Genomic DNA, 8,863 nt, shown 5'->3' with positions numbered 1-8,863 from the left:
TCAACTGTACAGCTACAGACCATTAAGTGGTGCCTATTATTAGGTTTAGTGGCCAATGCAAAAACTTTTCTTTTTAAATCTAGATATTGAAATGGGAAATTAAAAATAACATGACCAATTCTTTAAAAATATGTTTAACATAAAAACCTGATTTAAACAATCGGTCATTTTCAGATAACACATTCCCTTTAACCCTTTCCAGACCTCCACTGTATCCAGCCTTTAAAAATGGCCGCTGGGTTTCTGCTGTTTTACACAGCAGAGGCCCGGGGCTAATGTCTATGATCATCAATAATGCCAATTGCAGCCAGATGACCTCAGATGCTGTGGTCAACTATGCTTGACAACATGGGCTAAATATATAAAATGAACTGGAGGGACTCCTTTAACATATTTTCTAGCTTAATTGTATTGGCAGAAAATTTCTTGATCCGTTAGATAGTTTCTCCACTATCTGGTCTTAATTGTGTTCCCAGCAGAAAGCATTCACATCCAAGTGGACCTTCTCTAGATTGCTTGCCTGGGCTGCTTTCACAGACAGTGCTAGGCTGAGCTTACAAACATCTTTGCTGATCCCTCCAAGCAGTTTGGGAGAAAAGGTCAGATAATCACCTGTAAATGCCTCGATCTCCCCTGTGTTCCAGATGATGCCCCGATGGCTATGGTGGACTAGCCAAACCTCTTATAGTAGTTGTAAATCTGGGCAACACTCTTCACAAATGGATCTTTAGATGTTTTAAAACTCTTCTTGCCTGTGATTGCAACATGCCAGTCTAATATTCTCCCAACAAATAAGCAAATGAGTGTAACACCAGCCTTGGTACAGGCCAAAGCTTGGGCAAAGGAGAACAGCAGGCTCATAATGCAGTGTATGATGCCATACTGCTCTTCAAGTACCTTCCCAGCTTGTATTGCCTCCAGAGTAGATGACAGGTTTATCAAATTCCTCTCCTTGTCTATCCCAACCTTCTTGTGACGAGCTATGAGATACTGTCACATTCTACCATCTCATGCTTATTATAAGACAGACTGGCATCCACTTCTGTGGAAACAAGTCCTGGAATTTTCTTGAGGATTTCAACTCCAAAAAAGATGAACAGTTAGTCCATGATATCATTCATCTGCTGCCCATCAGACTTGCCAAGCTTCTTTCAATGCTGGATAACATTATTGACCAGCTGCTGATATTCTGGCATTTGTGCTGTTGCCAATATCAGTGATGAGCGAAAAAATAAAAATAAAGATTATTATAAACAATAAAATCATTTAACATCATGGGCATCTTTGGTCTGAAAACAACTTTTTTTGTCACTTCACCTCCAAAAAAATTATAAAAAGTCATCAAAAAGTCGTACACACCCCACAATGACATAAAAAAAAAAAATCATCCTACAAAAATGTGTCCTTGTACAGCTCTGTAGACATAACCCAAAAAGTTTTGGGTGTTCAGAAAATTGTGATGAAACAGACCAGTTCCAGGCCTAATGTCTGTCACTGGCTGTAATGCCGATCTCAGAATTTTAAACCTTCAGATGTCATGGTTAAACATGACCTCAGCACCTGGCCGTGAAAAAACCTGGAAGGGTGCTCTTCTGGGTATGTTTCAGCTCCCGCTGGTGAGGGTCAAGGGAGTCAGAGTCTATGTATGGCAGCCTCTGTATTCCATAGGAACATACTAAGATCCTAATAGACTAATGCATTGAAGTCTATGAGAATAGTAGTCTAATGACTGCTTGTTATAGTTCCCTATGGGAAAAATAAATAAAAAATGACATTTTTAAAAGTAAAACAATATAAAATTGTAATCACCCTCTTTTCCCCAAAATGAAAATAAAGATACAAAAACATTAAAAAAATACACATCATGGGCATTGTCACATGTAAAAATGCCTGTACTATTAATATATAAAAATATTTATCCCATATGGCAAACGTCACATATGTTTTTTGGTCGCTTCACCTCTCACAAAAAAATATATAAAAACTGATCAAAAAGTCATACATACCCCAAAATGGTATTGATAGAAAGTACAGATCAGCTTGTAAAAATAGGACCTCATATAGCTCCATACACATAACTACAAAAAAGTTTTAGGCACAGAAAATGCAAGAAAAACTATATATATGTGGTATTGCCTTAATTGTACTGACTCAGAGAATAAAAGTAACTGGTCCGTTTTACCACATAAAGATCGCCGTAAAAATAAAACCCATAAAACCGTTGTAGAATTGTGTTTGTTTTTTTCAATTTCACCGCATATATAATTTTTTTCCAGCTCCCCAGTATGTCATATGCAATATTAAATGGTGCAATTAGAAAGTGCAACTTATCCCATAAACAACAAGTCCACATAAACCTATGTGAACAGAAAAAATAAAAATGCTATGGCCCCGGAAAGACAGGGAGGGAAAAACTAAAAAGAAAAATGAAAAAACTTCCATGGCTGAAAGGGTTAAAAGACTATATAAATGTGGCATCTTTGTAAATGCAGAGAATGCAGAGCCTCTAAGTGCAAGTCCTATATAAAAAAAACTAACATTTTCTCAGCAATGTGGGCACATATCAATATGAGCCCAACATAGATGTCTTCAGCTGTCAAGCACACATGCAATAGGTCAGCCAGTTTAATAAGTACAAATTTTCTGACAGATGCCCAATTTTTTTTTTTCAGTTTCACTCCACATATAATTGTACCCCTTTTTCCAATACATGATAAAATAACTGAAATGGTGCCATTAAAAATTTAACTTTATCCCACAAAAACAAGCTTGCACACTGTTAAATAAAAAAAGTTAAAATGTTATGGCTCTTTTAAGATGGGATCTAAAAATGAAAATGAAAAAAACTAAAATTGTTTATGGCAGGAACGGCTAGGCCTTAACTGTATGTGTCTACCTGGAGATATCAAATTAGCATTAGAGAAGTTGTAATTGATTCCAAGATTATTAGTGATATAACCATTGGACAAGTGTAGAATCAATGCACAAGCTTCAACATTCTCAACTAATACAAGAATTGATGGAGATTAAAATTGTCTAGTATTGTATTTAAACATTTACATTTTTTTTTTTTAAGTTACAAGAAAAAAATAGTGTAACAAATTCAACTCCAGGTAATAATGGATGTGATTAATTTGGAAGAAAGCAGTTAAAATTTGAAAGCTTGTGATTAATGGCTACCTGAATTTTCCAGATGTGGTTCGAGGCGTACTCTAATGTCTTCCCGTCATTAGATGTGCTAATTGCTGTCATTTCTTAAACACTGTACAAATATAAACCATGCCATCAATATATACCGTGTAACATATGGAGCATAATCATGTACTTGTTTCAAATAAAATAGTCTACACTGTAGTGTGGCCCTGTTCATCATTGTAAAGGCAAGCAAAGTCAAAATACAAAGAACATAACTTTGTTGATTCAGCTAATTCAGATGAGACAAAAATGTGAAATGGATGAAAGAAAAGATAACATTTGATTGCAGCAGATGGTGAAAGATTATGCATACTTCAGAATTTGGTTCACTGGAAGCCATTGTCATGTACTGATGAGAATATCTTCACAGATTTTTAATGTCATGTACATATTAATGAATTTCTTTGCTGCCTTTTATTGCAACATAAGACCTTTGCTTGTGATTTTCTTAAATTTGACATTTGTCCCGTCCACTTTTACTTGCATTTAATCTGTCACGATTGGGCACACAGAGTATGCCAGTCATTGTGTAAGAGCTCACAGCTGAGACTACTAATGTTGTTTGCGTCACGTTATATATAATTAGATTTACAGTGGTTGGTGTAGACGCTAAAATGAAAACAAAAACTCTTTATTAATTAGTCACAATTTCAAAGTGGACAAGACTAGAAAAACCCACTTCTTGGAAAAGAATACAACTGTAAAATGCTAAACACCTATACAGCCTATATTCAATCTACACGGCTTCCTTATTATTAGTGTTAAGCGCAAATATCGCCACTTCGAGAATTTGCGAATATTTAGAATATAGTGCTATATATTTGTATTTGCGAATAGTGTTGATCACGAATAATCTAATCACAAATCTATCGTTAATTTGTCACAAATATCGGCACTTAGCAACATCCCTAGCAACCAATAGGAAAGTTGCCTACTCCTTAGTGCTAATTGCAAATTTTTATTGCAAATATATTACATTGCTGATTTTCGCAATCAAGTAAATAATGACTGGAGATCACAAATTCTAGAATTTATGAATTTATGGCGAATATTCGGTCAAAAATTTGCAAAATATCACAAATTCGAATATTGCCTATGCCGCTCATCACTACTTATTATCCCCTTTGTGTAACTTACAAATTATTGTTGATTTTCCCTATTCAATACAGGGAACAAAGGAGGGGAGACACCATAAAAGAAAAAAAAATCTAATTGTTTTTCCAGAGGTATAGATGATCAAATTCGGCCTTACTGCTTCACAGATAAGACAAACATGTTTGTCCCACTTGTTAGGCAACATTGTTTCACTCTGTGAAGGCGTGCATCCAGACAAGGAAAAACACAGCCGGATATAAAGTAGCAACACCACTATATAATCTATGCCAGTACAAGCACTTCCCTCACTCGTGCTAACAGTTGTCTAGCTGAGGTCAGTGCATAAACTGTAGTGATAAGCAGCAGAGGCAATATATACGAATCTGCAATATTTTGTGAAAATTTGGGCAATTATTTGTCATATATTCTTCATATATTTATATATATATATTTATTTTCTTGGTTGCGAAAATCAGCAATGTAATATGCGCGCATTGCGTGCACAATACAGCCGTGGGTCACTTTTGCTACATTTTTCAAGCTGCTAGAAGTTTCCTGAGACTGGAGAAAATGGTTGGCATGGCAGAACATTGCAATAGCTTTATATGCAGATAGAGCGCTCTAATATATTCGCGATTGCGCAAATCGGCAATTAATGATGCACATTTTTTGGCGCAATACGTGCAAATTCACATTTTAGCGGGTCTGACTACATACATGATTGGTGCACTAAGTATTGTTGTGGCATCACAGCACTATGTCTGTATTATGTATGTATGGACAGAAGAACCTATCAGCTACACTATATCAGCATATAACCTACACTGACTATCTCCCACTAACTATCTGTATTATATATAAGCTAACTAACTATCTAATGTAATGACACAGCAATGGCACTGCTCTCTCTCTAAGAACTGCAAAAAACTACAGAAAATGACTGCTGGGGAGGTTCTTATATAGTAAGGGGTAGGCAACTTTCCTATTGGTTGCTAGGGATGTTGCTAAGCTCAGACAAAGACATTGCAGCCTTCTCATTGGCCCACAAGCAAGAAGAAGTATTTGCAAATACGAATATACATCACTATATTCTAAATATTTGCGAATTCTTGAAGTGGCTATATTTGCAATTAAAATTTGCAATTCGAATATTTGCGCCCACCACTAATAAACTGTCCTATTCTCCCTTATCTCGATGTAAATAACTAATTGTTGGGTTGCTAAAGCTCTCTATGAATTAGCTATTCATACTTCGCTTAGGCTCGAAGCGTTTCTTAGACATAGAGTGTCTCATCAGGAGCCCATATGTAATGAAATAGCTGAAAGTTCTAATATGGCTAACGTAGCAACACTATGCTCGCCATCACATTCATACTGGCAGCATGTCCGGCACTAGAGCTCCTGATGAGATGTTCTATGTGTAAGAAATGCATCAAGCCTAAGCGAAGTAGCCAATGAATAGCTAGATAATAGAGCGCTTTAGCAAGCCAACAATTAGTTATTTACATTGAGCTAAGGGAGAATAGGACAGTTTATGCACTGACCTCAGCTAGACAACTGTTAGCACGAGTGAGGGAAGTGCTTGTAGTGGCATCAATGATATAGTGGTGTTGCTACCTTATATTCGGCTATGTTTTTCCTTGTCTCAAAGCACTCATTCACAGAGTGAAACATTGTTGCCTAACAAGAGGGAAGCAGTAAGGCCGAATCTGATCACCTATACCTCTGGAAAAACTATTTGAATGTTTTTGTCTTCAATGGTGGCTCCCCTCCTTTGTTTCCTGTTTTGAATAGGGAAAATCAACAATTAGTAATTTACATTATATAAGAGCCCATCATGCTCATCGCAATGCATAAGGGGTCTGCACTTGTTCTCTGAATTTGTGATAGTCAGATCTTAGTAATTAATTACCATATATTACTTTAAAGTTAATAAGTAATAAATGGATCAGCACCTTCTCCTTGCATACTAGTTCATGAGACTGGCAATTTTTAGAATGGTGTTCTCTCCCACTATTTTACACATATGTCAAACATAGTATTACAACATGATGAGAATAGAGCCTAAGGCCCTTCACTCCACAATTCTGGCTTAAAAAAACAGCAAGATAGGGCTTTTGCAACTTTTTGCACTCACTTGCGAAAAAATGTTTTTGTATCTGTACATCACACATTCCATTTTTGAAATGTGGGTGGAAACGAGGGCATGGCTAGCTATGCCAATGAGTTTCACTCTGCATTTATCATTGAGGCTTTTTTTTTTTAAGTCACTAAAAAGTAGTAGCCTCTCTCTAGTATCTGGGCGGAGAAGGAAAACTGAAGTAACTTTTCTAGACAAAAAGTGTTAGATTTAAGGATAAGACAAATTTGTCAAACAACCTGTGGAATTTGATAAATGTGCCATAAAGTACTCAAACACAGACTCAAGCAAAAGTCATTATAAATTCCCCCCTAAGATCTTCACTTGTTCTTGAAAATACTAGGGCAAACATAATATTAAAAGATACTGTACTGTCATTTCATAAAAGGCAAACAATGTAATAATATGTAAGCATGTGTACATTTAAACGTTATAAAGCTTGGGTGATATATTGAAAAGAGTAAAAGGTTCTGAAATAGAAGCGACTCATGTTCAGCACACTCCCCTAGGCTACATTTTCTAATATGTCTTTTTTTAATAAAATGTTGCTCCAGGTGGTCAGGAATAGCTGCTCATTCAGTAGAAAAGGTTCAGTCATTAGTGTACGGTGAAATCAGTGGGGCTTGTCAGTTTTCTTTTACTGGACACTGAACATGAAGTTTTATTTTCTTTAATGGAAACCTTTATAGTGATTTGGTTGAGCACAGTTTCGCTTATGCAGCTGAATAACATCAGATCTTAACAGGAAGTGCCAGAAAGTATGATCAAATATTGAGGACAGGAACACTAAATGTTAACAGGTATTCACCTCAAACAAAAGGTTTCAGAGGGCAACACATAGACCACCCCACTTGGACATGAAGCGATAAACCTCAAGGCCTGTGCTCGAATTAGAAACTCTTTGACCTTAAATAATTCATACTAAATCCCTGTTTATTCAGGTTCCTTCACATAAGTCCTTTTGTAAAACATCCCTTCAAATTTTTTTTTACTGCTATTCGGACATCAGCAAACATTTACAGAGCTCTAAATCTCCTACAATTCCCTGGTCAGTCATAACAGTAATCATTTAGCATTTAAAATTTTACAAAATGCAGACAGAAGCATCCTATTAATTATACAGCACCAATATATTCCATAGCACTGAGCAGCTGCATGGTGGCTCAGTGGTTAGCACTGGTGCCTTGCAGCTCTGGGGTTCTATGTTCAAATCTGACCAAAGACAATATCTACATGGAGTTTGTATGTTCTCCCAACGTGGGCTTCCTCTGGGTACTCTAGTTTCCTCTCACACTCAAAAGACATACTGATTAGTGATGAGCAAGCATGCTCGGCCAAACTGCTGTTCGGCTCAAGCATCGCTATGCTCGACAGATCCGAGTTCTCCTCCGAATAATTAGGGGGATCAAATACAATTTAATAAAATAGAAGTGAATCGAAGAACCCCTGCTCGAAAAAGAAGAGGGTGTCTGGTTCATAAAAAAAAGGTTAGAAATTGATGGAAACCCCATCAAAATGGTTTGGCAACAGCATTAATAGGATAGCTGGATGCATCTTAGACTCCTATTATGTATGACATACAATAGACAACCACACAAAGGCTATATGCCAAAAGCCAGGTATGTACGAGCCATCCATCTATCCATGAGACAGATAACAGCCAGCATACCTTACAATGGCAGCCTTGTGCACTATGATATATTCCAAACCAGCTCTCATCTGACTGAGAACCTGTAAACCTCAAAGTTATTTTGCATCTGTTGGATGGCTTGGGTGGACCTGCACACCTAGATCAATATCATTAGGGCGACAAAAAGTTTTCCGATTTGTCCTAACATAATATTTAATAACCTTTCTATACAGTTTTGTCATGTACAAACTAATTTGAATAAACATGGGCATATGGGAAAGACAGGCAAATGAGCAGAATCTGCCTTTCCATGCAAAAGGCTACGCTAATAAGCTTGTCATAAGACTCAGTCTAATATTCTTGTCAGAAGACTATGAAACCAATAGATGGCGCTATTGAGTTATGAACAGCACCCTCTATTGGTTTCACAGTCTTATGACAAGAATAATATTCTTGTCAGAAGACTATGAATCCAATAGAGGGCCCTGTTCATAACTCAATAGCGCCATCTATTGGTTTCATAGTCTTCTGACAAGAATATTAGACTGAGTCTTATGACAAGCTTATTAGCGTAGCCTTTTGGATGGAAAATTTGCGATGAAAATTTACGAATATCTCATGGTGCACAAGGCTGCCATTGTAAGGTATGCTGACTAAGCCTGTCATCTGTCTCATGGATAGATTGATGGCTTGCACATACCTGGCTTTTGGCATACAGCCTTTGTGTGGTTGTTTATTGCATGTCGTGAGTGTGGGAATGGACTATAGTAGAGTACATAGAGGAAACCCATGTAAATGTGGCA

The 8,863-nt window shown here is 36.8% G+C and overlaps 1 pseudogene; it reads right to left on the bottom strand.

Annotated features, from left to right (window-relative positions):
• Positions 1-353: 353 nt before the first annotated feature.
• LOC122926728 lies at positions 354-1,214 on the bottom strand (annotated as a pseudogene).
• Between the last annotated feature and the right edge of the window lie 7,649 nt (positions 1,215-8,863).

The sequence above is a fragment of the Bufo gargarizans genome, chromosome 1 (assembly GCF_014858855.1).
Source record: "Bufo gargarizans isolate SCDJY-AF-19 chromosome 1, ASM1485885v1, whole genome shotgun sequence".
Classification (NCBI taxonomy): Eukaryota; Metazoa; Chordata; class Amphibia; order Anura; family Bufonidae; genus Bufo; species Bufo gargarizans.
The sequence above is the reverse complement of the archived record's forward strand: the minus strand, read 5'-3'. Positions and strand labels throughout refer to the sequence as shown.